The sequence below is a fragment of the Vombatus ursinus genome, unplaced genomic scaffold, assembly GCF_900497805.2.
Source record: "Vombatus ursinus unplaced genomic scaffold, bare-nosed wombat genome assembly UNPS02010548.1, whole genome shotgun sequence".
In the NCBI taxonomy this organism is placed as follows: Eukaryota; Metazoa; Chordata; class Mammalia; order Diprotodontia; family Vombatidae; genus Vombatus; species Vombatus ursinus.
In genome coordinates this window covers 4278000-4292309 of record NW_020950326.1, presented here as the reverse complement: position 1 = coordinate 4292309, position 14310 = coordinate 4278000, and positions in this window count along the sequence as shown.

Below are 14310 nucleotides of genomic sequence, written 5' to 3'. Positions count from 1 at the left end.
CCAAATTAGGCAATGTCAAATTCAGTTCACACATTCAATTGTCTTAACCTCCTGTAGCTTAGAACTCCTGAACTCAAGAGATACACCAGCTCCTGCTTTCCTGGTATCTGAAATTACATGCATGTGCCACCATGGCCAACAACATTATAAAGATTTTTTAAGACTTCTTCTGGAGGTGTTTATTTCTGGCTAGAACATTTTTGTCATCAGATTATATATTTGGGTTGATAAGGCCAAAATTTGAAAGGCAGTTTATTTTCTCCAAAATACTTTGTCTGAGGCTAAGGTAGCTACTATCAGTTAGCAGGTGGTGGCTTATTTATTGATCATTCAACCAACAAGCATGTATTCCCCAGGCGTTGTACAAGGCACTGGAGATACACGACAAGAGCAAATGCCGGCAATGGTTTAAAAAAAAAAAGCTCCCACCCTCAAAGAGCTTACCATGTATCAGGAAACACAATGTACACATTTAAGTAAATACAAAATACACACAAAGTCCAAAGTAACCTGGAGGAGGACACTAACAGGAAATGCCTCATGTAGGAAGTGGGAGCCAAGCCTTGAGGGAAGCTAGGGATTATTAGGGGAGGTGATGAGGTAATGTATTCCAAATATTGAGACAGGCTATTCAAAAGCTAAGAAACAGCAAATAAGTTGTCATATATGAAGAGCAGCAAGTAAGCCTGTTTAGATAGTATATGGAATATGTGAAGGGAAGTAACATGTAATAATAGTCTAGCACCTTGAAATTTAGCCAAAGGCATGATTACCTGAGACAGCTATTTACCATGTTTTTCCATCAAACTATGTTTAAAGTAGTTTCATCACACCACCATCATCCTGATCACCCCCCCAAAAATGTATACGCAACTAAGTCTGTGGCAAACCTAGGCCAAGTCTTGACCAGATATATTTTTCATAGGGTTCCAGGAGATCGCAATTATCTAACAGCAGATTTTGCTCCCTACAAGATAATTCATCCAGAAAAATCAGCCATTGTTTTTCCAAGAAGCTACTGCCAGAAATAGATTTTCTAGAGAAATTGAGGTCAAGGTGTTTGAAATGATAACAGGTATCACTGAGCCCGCTAAATATGGATTTCATACTCACATCTTCAAGCTAAGAATTCTCACTGGATATACCATCCCCCAACCTAATTCGCAGAAGGCAATCCCTGGCTTTGCTCCAATCCTTCTAAGAAGGTTCATAATGAAGATGGTAGCTATGATATAGGCTTTACTCCTGTGAATTGGAGGGGAAAAACACAGAAATGAACACAGACCAAATGACAAAACTTCTCTCTCCGAATAGAATCATAGAAGATAGATACTTTCATTTGTCAGCTAAGGAAGTATTTATTAAGTTCCTACTATATGTCAGCCGCAGTGCTAACTGCTGGGGATTTAAAAAAAAAAACAATTAGTCCCAGTCCACAAGGAGCTCATTACTCCCTCTGAAGTCCCTCTCTGATTTGCTGCCTATGTCACCGAGGGTCATCCTGAGCAAAATTATGAAATATAAGATAATTATACATCCTCCTTCTCTCTCTCCATTTCTTCTTTCTTTCCTTCCTCTCATCCTTCTATTCACTCTTCCCCTCTTAACTCCTTTCACCTTTCTTTACTTCCTCCCTACCTCCCTTCCTTTCTCCCTTCTTTCCTCCCACCCTACCCTTCCTTCTTCCTTCCTACTAGTAAGGGAGCTGGTTATGTGTACAAATAACTCATACAAAGTAGGATGTGTTACATGTACTACACTCTATCCTTCACTATGTTCACATGTACAATGAAGTCACTAAGTATACATTGATTTAAACTAACAAGTTCTTAGTACAATTCTTCCTCATCTTCTACAAGAGATACTGATGTAGACATCACAATTACCTTCACAGCAGTCTTTTTGCTTATGTTCATCATGAGGCTGCCAATACCAAGTAACCAAGTATACCATAAAATGATCTTTCTTGTTGCCTTAGATGTGCAAAAAAAAAAAAGAAAGAAAAACCAATCCTACCAATTCCTTTATTTTCCTCTACAAGGAGAATCCATGAGTTATTTTGTGATTTAGCTGAATTTTCTTTTATCTTCCAGTTTCCTTTATAACAAGGTTGTTAATGTTAATGATTCAGTTTCTCTTTTAGTTTATCACCTTTTTAAAAATCAATCATTCAACCAACAAGTATTTATTAAGCTCCTACTATACAACTGGGTCACCAGACAAGGATCTCACATTAACAAACATAATTTTGAGGGAAGGATTCTTAAGATATCTGAAAAGTGGGGGGGGGGGATAATTAATGAATGGAAAAGATCATGGAAGTTATCACTACTAGGAAGAGGCAATCCAGAAGTTATTAACTATCAATCCACAAATCTATTTCTCATCTCTTCAAAATGTTTATGAGAGTAATTTATACCAGTTTCAAGGGTTTATTTGATGAAATTATGGAAAAGACAGCCTTGTAAGTGACATTACATAGTAGTTACTCTATTAAATAAAAGGTGTGGAAAATACTCATTATTTGTTGAACATAAAAATATTTGAATCAGTACAGCAGCATACAGCCTTAAAGTTTCTCTTCTAACAAAATGTCCCATTTCTACATTAGAAACATAAAAGTTTTTATGATAGATACAACAGAAATTATTTTTGTGAATCTACTCTGATTATTAATACCAAGTAAGTAATAAATCGGGGTTGTCTGTTTTATTATAAAGATAAAACACTCTCACCAAAACTTCATGCCACAGCCATGAAGGATGTCATGTGGAAAGTTCAAATGAAAGAGGGATTTGATATGGATAGAGAAGTCCTTCAGATGCTCCTGTTATCAGATGATGTGCTGATTGCATCAACGTGTGAAATAATGGAGAGCCTGATTACTCTTGAGATCCATAATCATTAAAAAGGGTTTGCCTTAACTATCTACCTCTTCACTCAATTGCAATGATTTCCTAATTGGTCTTCCTGATTAAGGTCCTTCACCCCTCCGGTATATCCTATACCCTGCTGCCAAAGTGATTTTCCTTAACATCAGGTCTGACAATGTCGCTCCCTTATTCCTCACACATCAGTGAGACTCCCTATTGCCTCTAGGATAAAATAGAAATTACTCTAACTTTTGAAATACTTCACAACCTGGCCCCATCTATCTTTCCAGCCTCATTGTATATGACTCCCCATCTCACACTCCAAAGTCCTGCCAAACTAGTTTTTCTCTATTCTTCATACATGGCACTCCATCTCCCTTCTTTCTTTCTTTGTCCTGACTATCCCCCATGCCTGGAAAGTACTCCCTCTTTGCCTAGCACAATGCTGAACACATAGTAGGTGCTTAACAGGTGGTTGCTGATTGATTGATTCACACAGGAAAAAAAAACAAAGGGACGATGATTGCTTATTGGGCAGACTATACAATGTAGTTAGATGGACAGGTCATAGAGTTGGTCTATGAGTACACGTAGCTTGTCTATACGTTGCATTTGGAAAATGAGCAGGGCCCAGAATTGAAAGTTAGATGCATTTGGAAAATTATGGAGTGTTTTCATTGACCTTGAGCTTCTGTGTGAAACAAAAGCCTAAACTTACTAACAATTATATTCTTCTGATGATACGATAGGACTATGAATCTTGTAATATCACAGTCTTTGAGTCAACAAAATTTCAGGTCCACCAAAGAACAATGGAGACATCATCAAAGAGATATGATAGGAAAAAGAGGTGGATGGGTCATGTACAAAGTGAGGGAAACCAAATGGACAACCTGTATGTTGCACTTGTGCCCACAAGATGTAAACAGACCTAGATCAAGGTTTCTAGCTTGTTGAGTGGACCCCCTTTAGATGATTTATAGGAAAGAGGACTGGACAACACATAAAGGATGAATGACCTGCATTCTGTTCTTCTGGAGTGAGTACATACATTGATTTTGTTCAAAGATCCACTGGTGTGATGGACTAATTTTTCTCCAACAACTTCTTCCTCCCATTCAGAACATGGAGAGGCTTCACCTAAAAGAAGACACTGTTGCCCCTGGAACTAATTAAACCCAGCTTCCCTAGTATAGCTTTCTGGTCATCCAAGGGCATAAAAAATCCCAGCTACATGTAATCTGGGCAGCTAGGTGGTGCAGTGGATAGAGCTCCAGGCCTGAAGTCAAGAAGACCTCAGTTCAAATCCAATTTCAGACACTTACTAGCTGTATGACCCTGGGCAAGTCACTTAACCCTGCTTGCCTCAGTTTCCTCATCTGTAAAATGAACTGGAGAAGGAAGTGGCAAACCACTCCAGTATCTTTGCTGAGAAAACCCCCAAAGGAGTCACAAGTCAGACACAACTAAAAACTACTAAACAACAACAACAAACATGTAATCTAGGTCCCTGGGACTTGGTGGATTTCTGAAGCCTATGACAGTCAACTTGCCTTGCTTCCCAGAAGTGTTTTCATGTGGAAAAGAGGGCGTCTGCATTCAGAGAAACTAAGTGTCACTTTGTCTTTCTTGTATATCTTTACTAGGCTAGGGCAAAATAAACCTCCTTGTGTTAACTGTTCAATGATTTATAAATGCCTTATCATCACAACACCAAACCTGAACTATAATAGTTCCTCCCACAACTGGAATATTGAAGATGCTGCCTTGGTTGCTGAGTTAAGGGCCCAGGAACCCCACAGTTTCATTGAATGTAGGAGGCATCCTGTTATAACAAAAAGAGCATGGAGCTCTTCTTGTCAGAGGGCCTGGGCTGAAATTCCAGCTCGTCCACTTGCTGTCTTTGTGACCTTCTCTAGGACTTAATTTCCCCACCTGAAAAATGGGAGGGTTGAATTCAATGATCTCTAAGATCCTTTTTCTAAGTTTATGATCTTATAAATTCAATTCAAATGGTATTTGGTGATGAGAGAGATTTTAAAAAGTTAGATAATATGGGTTCCTTGTTCTCTTGGAACTTACAACCTAGGAGGAACACAAATATATTTCATTAATAGCTCTCTCCTGGCCTATACTTCTGTCAGAGGCTTTGCAAGCTCAGTACGCTCTCTAAAGGCTGCTGCTTATATTTTCTGTTTTGTCTCCCCACCCATCTTTTAAAAATACGTTGGGATTATTCACCAATTTCATTTCCTAAGCCCTTTTCTTCCCTTTCGTAAACTAATGTCCCTAGCAATTGACTAAATCCCCCATTTCCCTGAAGACAAATTCCATACCCACAAAACAGTCTTATTTGATCCTGTGGTAGCCATTTTGAACTGGACCAAGCTACAAGTTGCAGGGCTGACCCTCATTTATGATGCATTTCTCCCTATCCTATGCAGCTTGCCCTAAACTAAGCAGATTTTTAAAGTTAGTTCTACCATTTGGAGGATCTTGGCTTCTTCTATTATTCTAGAGAACATCTCAGCTTAGTCTCCCTAGAAGGCCATATCACCTTAATGGTGGCACCATATTTCTCCCGGATTTTTGTGTATTATATCAAGTCCCTTTAACAAAAGAAACAGTTTCCTTTTTTCCATTTTCAAGGTATGTACCTTCCCTCTAGCTTCCTACTTACTATCTATAAGATACTCCTAGTTCTTAGATGATTTGTTTTTCTGGTTCTAAACTCAGTGAATAATGAAGAGTTTCTTTACTTAGGATATTAGATCTAACCACTTCTCTAGATTCTTTTTAATAACTCATCTTTTAGTGCTGCCCAACTCACCCCCAAAGAATAATGGTCTTTCTGAGTCCTCTTGCCAAACATTTACCTTGCCCCAAATGCCTTAAACACACAATTACAGACAGAACATCCACACTGAGAAAATGAGTCATTTCGTCACACCAGTGTCATAGGATTTATCAGCTATGAGCACTCAGATAAGCTACAATGGATCATTCTCACTGGTCCATTCCATAAAGGAATCTTTCCCAAATAGGATATACTGGACTCTCTACAATAAATACAACCTATGAGGCACCAAGGGACTTTCAGAGGGGGGAGACCATAGTTGTCTTCTTTAGCATCAACTTCAAAGGTAAAAGACAAACTCTTAACATCCTCAATGCCTCATGGTAATATTAGCAATCTCTAATCCACAAACATGTCTTTGAAATTTAGTTAATAATTCATAGTGAATGCAGCATGAAGAAATATTAAAAAAAAGTTAGATTTGAGTCAGGGGACTTGAGTTCCAATCTTAGATGTGCCACTTACTATCTGTGCGACTTCAGGTAAATGATTTCACCCCCTTTTTGCCTCAGTTTCCATATCTGTCAAAGGAGGGGGGTCAACTAGATAATCTCTAAATCTAGGTTCCCAAACAACCTATCTGCTGGGCCCTATGTATTCCCTAATAGTTACCACCATTCATCTAGTGCCAACTATCATGAATGAACATATAATGCTTCCATAGGGTGTGCTTTGCAATCTAAGCCTGCTAAATGATGAGTAATATCACCATACCTCTTTCTTTTCACTTGCATTCTGACTGAGCAAGTCACTTCCCCTCTTGGTCTGTTTCCTCATCCATAAAATAATGAAGTTGGGTTTGATGATCTCTAAAATTCCTTCCAATCCAATCCAATCCAAAAATTAAAAAAAAAATTCTAAACACCAATTATGTTTAAGGCATTGTATTAGGCATTAGGGATCAAAGACAAAGAAAAAAGAAAAAGGATACTAATTTTCCTGGGGGTGAGGGTTCAAGATGTAAACACATATAAGTATATACGGGATAATTAGATAAAAGAGAAAAAGACAAATAGAAAGAACCATCAACTAAGGAAATCAGGAAGGCTTCTCATAGAAGGTACAACATAAACTAATTGAAAGAAGTTAAGGATTCTAAGAGGCAGAAGTGAGAATGGAATGTGTTCTAGATAGGGGGAAGGCCTGTGCAAAGTTGCAGCATTTGAAAAACAGCAAGCAGGGTGATGAACAATAAGTCTGGAAAGGTAGGCTCAAGTGAGACTGTGAGGGGCTTTCAATACCAAACTAAAGGGTTTGCATTTTATTCCAATTGGGAGACAATGAGGTAAAGTAGTCTCCTGGTCAGTCTTGTTGTGTTAGGAAGATTGTTTGGGCAGCTCTGTGGAGGATGGATTAGAGAGGAGGGAGACTGGGAACCAACAGTCTAATTAGGAGGATTTTGTATTAGTCAAGTAAGAGGCTATGGTTGGGGGTGGGGGAGGTGTTGCAAGAATCATTGGGAAGTGACAGCAATGTTAAAAGAAAAAAGAGAAAGGGGGGAAGGAACGAATGAACAAACAAAGGAGGGAGGGAAAGAAGGAAGGAAGGAAGGAAGGAAGAAAGAAAGAAAGAGAAAGAAAGAGAAAAAGAAAGAAAGAAAATAACATCAATGAAACATAAAAAGTGGGGAAGGAAAAGGTGATCCAGGGGTGAAGTTTGGATTCAGTCAAAGGGCCATACTTGAGGACCTAGAGGGACACGTGTGGCCCCGAGGCCGAAGGTTCCCCACCCCTTAGTTAGTCAGCTAACCTCAGAGCACTGATTGTAAGGGAGGTTCAGGATTTTTGAGCATCATGTGGCAGGTGCCAGGCCTCCTTCACTCCCTCCTCACCTCCTTCAGTGACTCCTTTCTGGTGAGGGCCCCCCTCGCCCCTGACCCCAAGAGTGGGGCTGATATGATTGCTGTGACTAGATAGACCCTAGCAAGGCAACACAGCTGCTCACAACCTGGTCCACTGTCATTCTGAAGCACAGGCCTGGACTCAGGCTAGCTTGCTGAGCCAGCAGATTCGTGAGGGCCTTTGTTCCAGCATCCAGTTGCCCTGTGGTCCATCACCTGGTATCTGCATCACCACCCCAACCATTGCAGCCCATCGAACCACACACTCCTTTCCTGTGGGCCGTTCCGCCTAAATAGTTACCAGATGCAATCTTTAAAACAATCCTCCCCCCTGCCCAAGAAATACTCAAGGCAGATCGGAGCACAGAGCAAAAGGAAGAATGGCTCTCTGTCTCCCCACAACCCTCTCAGACAGCTAAGTGTCCATCCCTTACTCTCCAAAGGCCTGATTTATAATATGCCTTTACTTCACATCAGCAACCATTTGTTTACTTAACTAAGAGGAGGGAAATATGATGTTAAACTCTCAGGGATTTGACTTATGCTTGGAAAACAAGGACATTTCCAAGGAGGCTTCCCCTCTTCCCTTTGTCAGTTGTGTTTACATGGATTAGAGGGTTCTGACATCCATGTATTTTGTGCTGATCTAGCCACAAATGACCATGTTTTAGCACAATGAAAGGGGAAAGGCAAGGAAGAAAGAGGGAGGCAAAAGGTTGCATTGAATTCTCTTGATGTGAAGAGCTTTTCAACCTTTCAAGCTATTCCTCTTTTGATTGCAGTGTTTGGTAGTGTTTTGTTTTGTGGGCATTTTTTTTCCATATGGGTTTGAATAGAATTATCTCTGCTATCTCATAGGGGACAGCAAAAGAAAGAATGAAACCATGTCAATGGCTGGATTTATAATCCGCCAGTCATTAACTTGAAGACAAGGTCCAACTGGCCCTTGAGAGGCTAGATAATCTGCTGCGTCAATGTGTGCTATTAGAATACCTTAATTGATGGATTATTGACAGGAAGGACTCCTTTAAAGTGACCACAGTCTGTGCTATGAGTTCCTATTTAAGGAGATTTAATCTGTAAATTATTAAGGCTATAGAATGCAAAGGTTCCCTCAAAGCCATTATCTGGCATTGTGTTCAGGCCAGGAGAGAACCTTCAGAAGGAATGCCCTCTGCCTACCCGCATTTCTCATCCAGATTCTATTCATCCTTCCACACTCACGTCCCCACCTTTTTTCATGAAGCCATACCTAGGTATCTCAGTCGATGTTGATCTCTCCTTTCTCCGAGCGCCTGAACTGCCTGTGCCCAGTATCGCACAACTGAACACTTAACTCTATCCTACCCTGCAGGATTTTCTAGTTCACATAAAATGTATAAATCTTATCTTTTGAGCTGATCTCTAAGTGTTTAAGGGCAGAGAACATATATGTCTCTTGTTCACCTGTGGCATAATAGATAGAGATCTGACCTGAGATCCAGGAAGACTCAGATTGAAGTCCAGCCTCTGACACATGCTAGCTCTGTGACCCTGGACAAGTAAGACTAAACCACAGTGAAGGTAATTCCTGCATTGGTAGAAGGAGCTTCCTTACTCAGGAGTTTCCAATGCCAATGAAATCATAGGTCTAGTTCCTCTTCTTATCTGTCCACCTAGTACAGTGCTGGACTCAATAGTATATAATCAGTAAATACTTTTTGGTTTGATTTGGATTTTGGCAAAGAGCTGCAGGCTGTGAGCACAGCTGATTTGAGACCAGGCTCTTGTGCAGAAATCAACAGCCTCACAGTTGCCAACCTCTGTTCTGCAATGCTGAGAGTGATTCATGAGAGGAGGAAGACAAAACAAAAACACCCACTATTGTGAAAGTAGAAAGGAAATAGATCAAATTCAATCTTACAAGCAGTTGGTGGTAGTAGCAAATTATAGGGAGAGCAAGAAGGGTGGAATGGCAAGATGACATAATAGATAGGGTACAAGACTTAAACTAAGGAAGCCCTGGGTTCAAATACTGCTTCAGGTACTTAGCTGCATGACACCAGGCAAACCCCTTGACCCATCTGTGCCTCAGTTTCCTCATCTGTGAAGTGAGGGCGTTGGGACTCCAAGTCTTCTAAGATACTTTCCAACTCTAAACCTATTATCCTAGGTCACCCTAAAATTGTTCTTCATCATATCTTTGGCATGGAATCATTGGAACTTATACCTGGAAGAAATCTGAGAGATCACCTAGTCCAACTTGCTGTCTCATGCAGACAAATTGTTATCTGGATTCCACTTGAAGACTTCCAATGACTGATTTCTCACAAAATAGGCCTTTCATTCCACTTTACGATAGATTTCAGTCTTCGAGGATCTATAAGACTATAAATGGCAGAGAATGTGCTGACCTGCACTGGTAGAAGGAGCATCCAAACCTGGAAGTTTCCCATATTAATGAAATCACCTCCAATCCCCACGGCTATCTTTTGTATCTGCCTAGAATTGTGTCTTGCCTATATATGATTCTTTAAAAATTTGGTGTTCAGTCATGTCTGACTCTTCATGACCCTATAGACCATACTGTCCATGGGATTCTCTTGACAAAGATACTGTAATGGTTTACCATTTCCTTCTTTAGCAGATTAAGGCAAACAGAAGTTAAGTGACTTGCCCAGAGTCACACAGCTAATAAGTATCTGAGACCAGATTTGAACTCATGTCTTCCTAACTCCAGGCTGTATCCATTGAGCTGCCTCCTTCTTTAAAAGTATTTATTGCATTGGATTGAATTGGATTACCTTCTGGTAACAAGGAGCCACTGAAGTTAGTGACACAGTAGAGTTCACAGAAACCTAAGGTAATAGTCCCCCACCTCATTCCCTCCCCAACTGTTGCCCCTACTTTAGCAGGCCTAACCTACCCCCACCTCTTCAGGCAAGAAAAAAAAAGGATCAGGCTGAGGAGAAACTGCTTGGATGTTCCTACGAGTATTCCAACCAGGCCAATGATTCATCATATCATTTCTGAAAAGATTTCTATTTCCTCTGTTAGAAGTAGCTGAGAGTACAATGAATAAGGTCAGGAAGACCTGAGCTCACACCCATCCTCAGATGCTTACTAGCTGTACACCCTAGGCAAGTATTTAATCTGTTTGTCTCAGTTTCCTCAACTATAAAATGAGGATCATAGTGGCACCTACTTCCCAGGGTTGTTTTGAGGATCTAATGAGATAATATTTGTAAAAAATGTTTAGCACAGTGCCTATCACATAGTAGGCACTATATGAATGCTTACTCTCTCCCTTCCCTTCCTCCATTAACTTCCTTTTTGTTCACAAGAAGCCCATGCAACTGCATTACTCTTATCAAACTCATACTATATATCATTGAACTTCAAAGTTGGGTCACTTTTTTAGTGGAAAATATACCCCTTTGAGCTAATACATTGCTGAGCAATCTGTGGGCCTCCCTGCTGGCGCTGAGCCTTCAATATCTTCCATTCTAATCCATTCCGCACTCAGCAGCCAGAGCAATTTTCCTCCAACACCATTTTTATCATGGCATTCCTCTATTGCTTGTCATATCAAACCTAATTTTTTTGGCTAGACATCTGAGATGTTCTATCAACTAACCTGACCCTAGGTTGGAGGCCTCTACTCCAGGCAAACTAATCAGCATTCTATTTTTTCACAGGCACCTTGCTCATTCCCATCTCCAGGTGTTTGCGCACAGAATCAAAGGCCCCCATTTATACAGTGGTTTAAGTCTATGAAGCATTTCCCCCACAATAATCCTGTGAGGTAGGTGATGCAAGTATGATTGTCTGAATTTTACAGATGAGGAAAATGAACTCAAATAAGTGAAGTGAATGGCTGTCCAAGGTCCCACTGCTAGCATGGGGGCAGGGGGGTGTTGAACCAAGGTCTCTTGACTCCAGGTCTGGCACTTTCTACTATACTACCTGAGCTGTTTATTTCTTTCCTCCAATTTGTGTCCCTTGCTTCCTGTCAGACTTGATTGGACTCTCCTATTCCAGGATCCTTTCCTCATTGAGTAACTCCATCCTGCTCTGTTTTTTTATTGTCTCTCATTTCTCCTAGGATAAATTTGCATTTTGATAATATCTTCACACACACACACCCCTTTGGAGACACTAGCTGGGCAGCAAGCAATGAAGCTGTGAAACAGGATTAAGAGTAGAAGGAGATGGAGATACTTGAGGGTCCAACCATGAACTGAAGGCCCCCTTCAGAATGGAGAGTGCGGACATATGAATTCTGACCACCTCACCATGTCTCTCTGGATCTCAGTATTCACACTTGTAAAATAAAGGGCTTGGACAAGTAGTGTTCTAAGAGCCTTTCCAGTTCTAAAAAAATTATTCTTCCATCCGTCTGTGAGGCAGCTAGGTTGGTGCAATAGAGTTCTGGTCCTCGTGTCAAGTACACCTGAGTTCAAATGTGGCCTCAGACCACAGGCTAACTCTGTGCCCTGGGCAAGTCATTTAACCTCTGTTTACCTCAGTTGCCTCAACTGCAAATTGAGCTAATAATAATAACGCCTACCTCCCAGAAAGCTATGAAGATCAAATGAGATGTTTGTAAAGCACCTAGCATGGTGCCTGGCACATAGTAGGTGCTAAATAAATGTTTGTTTGTTTTTCTTCTCCTTCCCCCTACATTTCTCTTTTCCCCAACGGTGATCTCTCTGGCTAGTCTTGCCCTATTCTAAGAGTAAGACTCCATTATAAGGTTTTCACTGCCCCTCTTTACTCTGATCTTTGGTATTCCCTATTTCACTTATTTTCTGTATCTACTTCCTTTACAAACACCCCTTTCAGATTTCAGAATACTCACCTGAACATGCTTGTTCCTTTTCCTAGATAGTAGGGTTGCATCATTCTTGAACGTACACTCTCCTCTGACTGATTAACCAAATCACTGAAGCTCAGCAGGATGAGTTAAAACTAGAGAGGGGGGCCTGGAATTTTGCTTAGCATTGAAATCTAGGGGGCACTGAAAACACTAGAACTCCTGAAACATGGATAAAAACTGAGCTTTGCAACTATTTAGTGAGCTAAAATTTTAGTAGCTGAAATAGGAAGCTACAAGATGGCAGCTTCTGGATTGGTCCTCCAGGCTGTCTGTGGACCCACTTTGGGATCCCAGGATTCCTCCACCCCTACCCAAATTGCCTCAGGAACCAAAATTTTTAGTTATGATACTGTCAGCAGGAAGTGGCTAATTCCCTCTCCTTGGTGGATATAATGTTCTATATAAAGTCTTGTCTCTTTTGTTAGATATATGTTCTATTTTTCAATTCAGTTGTTAATTTCCTTGGGGGGAGGCACAACATCTTCTATTTCTCTGGTATCCCCACCAAGAGCAGCCAGGAGAAGACCCTTCATGCAGTGAAAATTCCACCAGTGTAATAAACTTGGGTGTCACAGTGGCACTTGAAAATGGCCCATGGAATAAGAGAGAGGGCATTATAGAGGGGGACATTTTATGTAATAAAAATGCATTGAATTTGAAGTCAGAATCCATATTTTGAAACTTGCAATCAACGTGACCTTGGTTAGACATGTGATTTCATTTCTTAGTGCCTCAGTCTTTCCATCTATAAAATGAGAGGGTAGGCAAGATTATTTCTATGCTTCCTCCCAGATCTAAAATGCCCTGATCTACAACATTTCCTATGTACTCTTAAAGGAACCATCTTTAGAAAATGGAACCTCAGGCTGAAATGTAATATTTGAGCATCTGGGGCACTGCTATTATTCATATTTCTTTTCATTTATTATCCTTGTAAATTCAACCCTAAAACAAGTTTTTGAGAAAACCTGTGTACGTCTGCATTTTTTTTAAGCCTGTAGGGAAAAAAAACTGCAAACTATCTGTTATTTATCTTCCATCTCTTATTCTCACCCATTGTTCTGAAGAAGATTTGAATGTTTTTCCCCTTTGTAAATTAAAATTGAGTTCACACTTTACTAACTTTTAACCGTTAGGAATGTTTCTTTAGTCAGAAGTTCTGACTTTGTTAAGGACCACTTCTAATTTGGAGTTCAAGTAGAAAGAGATTTGGTATTGCTGGAATGCTAGAGAAGTTACTCAGTTAATGGTAGTTGAATGGTTACAGATGTGGAAATTTAAGTGGAAGCAACAGTTTCAGGGATGGGCAGACTTCAAAGTCTTGGCATTTCAAAATGGATAAAATTTGGTCGAATTGTGATATTAAAATTTATTTTCTGATACTATTATCTAGTAGCAAAGCTATCAATTTGTACACAATAAGGTAGTGCTAATGAATCTATTGAATCTAATCTTCATAATCATGGTATCTCCAAGGTAGAAAATTAATTGGATGAAGTTAAATATCCCCTTTTCATGTCAACAAAATTGGTTTTTCTAGGGATTAAAGGATTAACGTGGTGTTAAGTCCCTAAAGAGGCTAAAATACTTTATTATTCATTACAAAACACAAAGATTGGGCTGTTATGTTTTTCCTGATGTCACTGCTTCGGGTTTTATTAAGGAGAAGAAATGAACAATGCTGTTAATGATAATTTCACAACCTCCCTCCACACTTTGAACTTCATATGATTTTATGTTTACAAACTCATTCCCTTTAAAGTTGCAGAAACATTTGGAATGTGTTGATGCTATTACACAGAAGGAATCCTTTCAAAGTCTGTTCTCAGAAGTGAAATGACCAGCAGAGCAGGGGCAAACTTTCAGCTAAGGCACTGGAGTT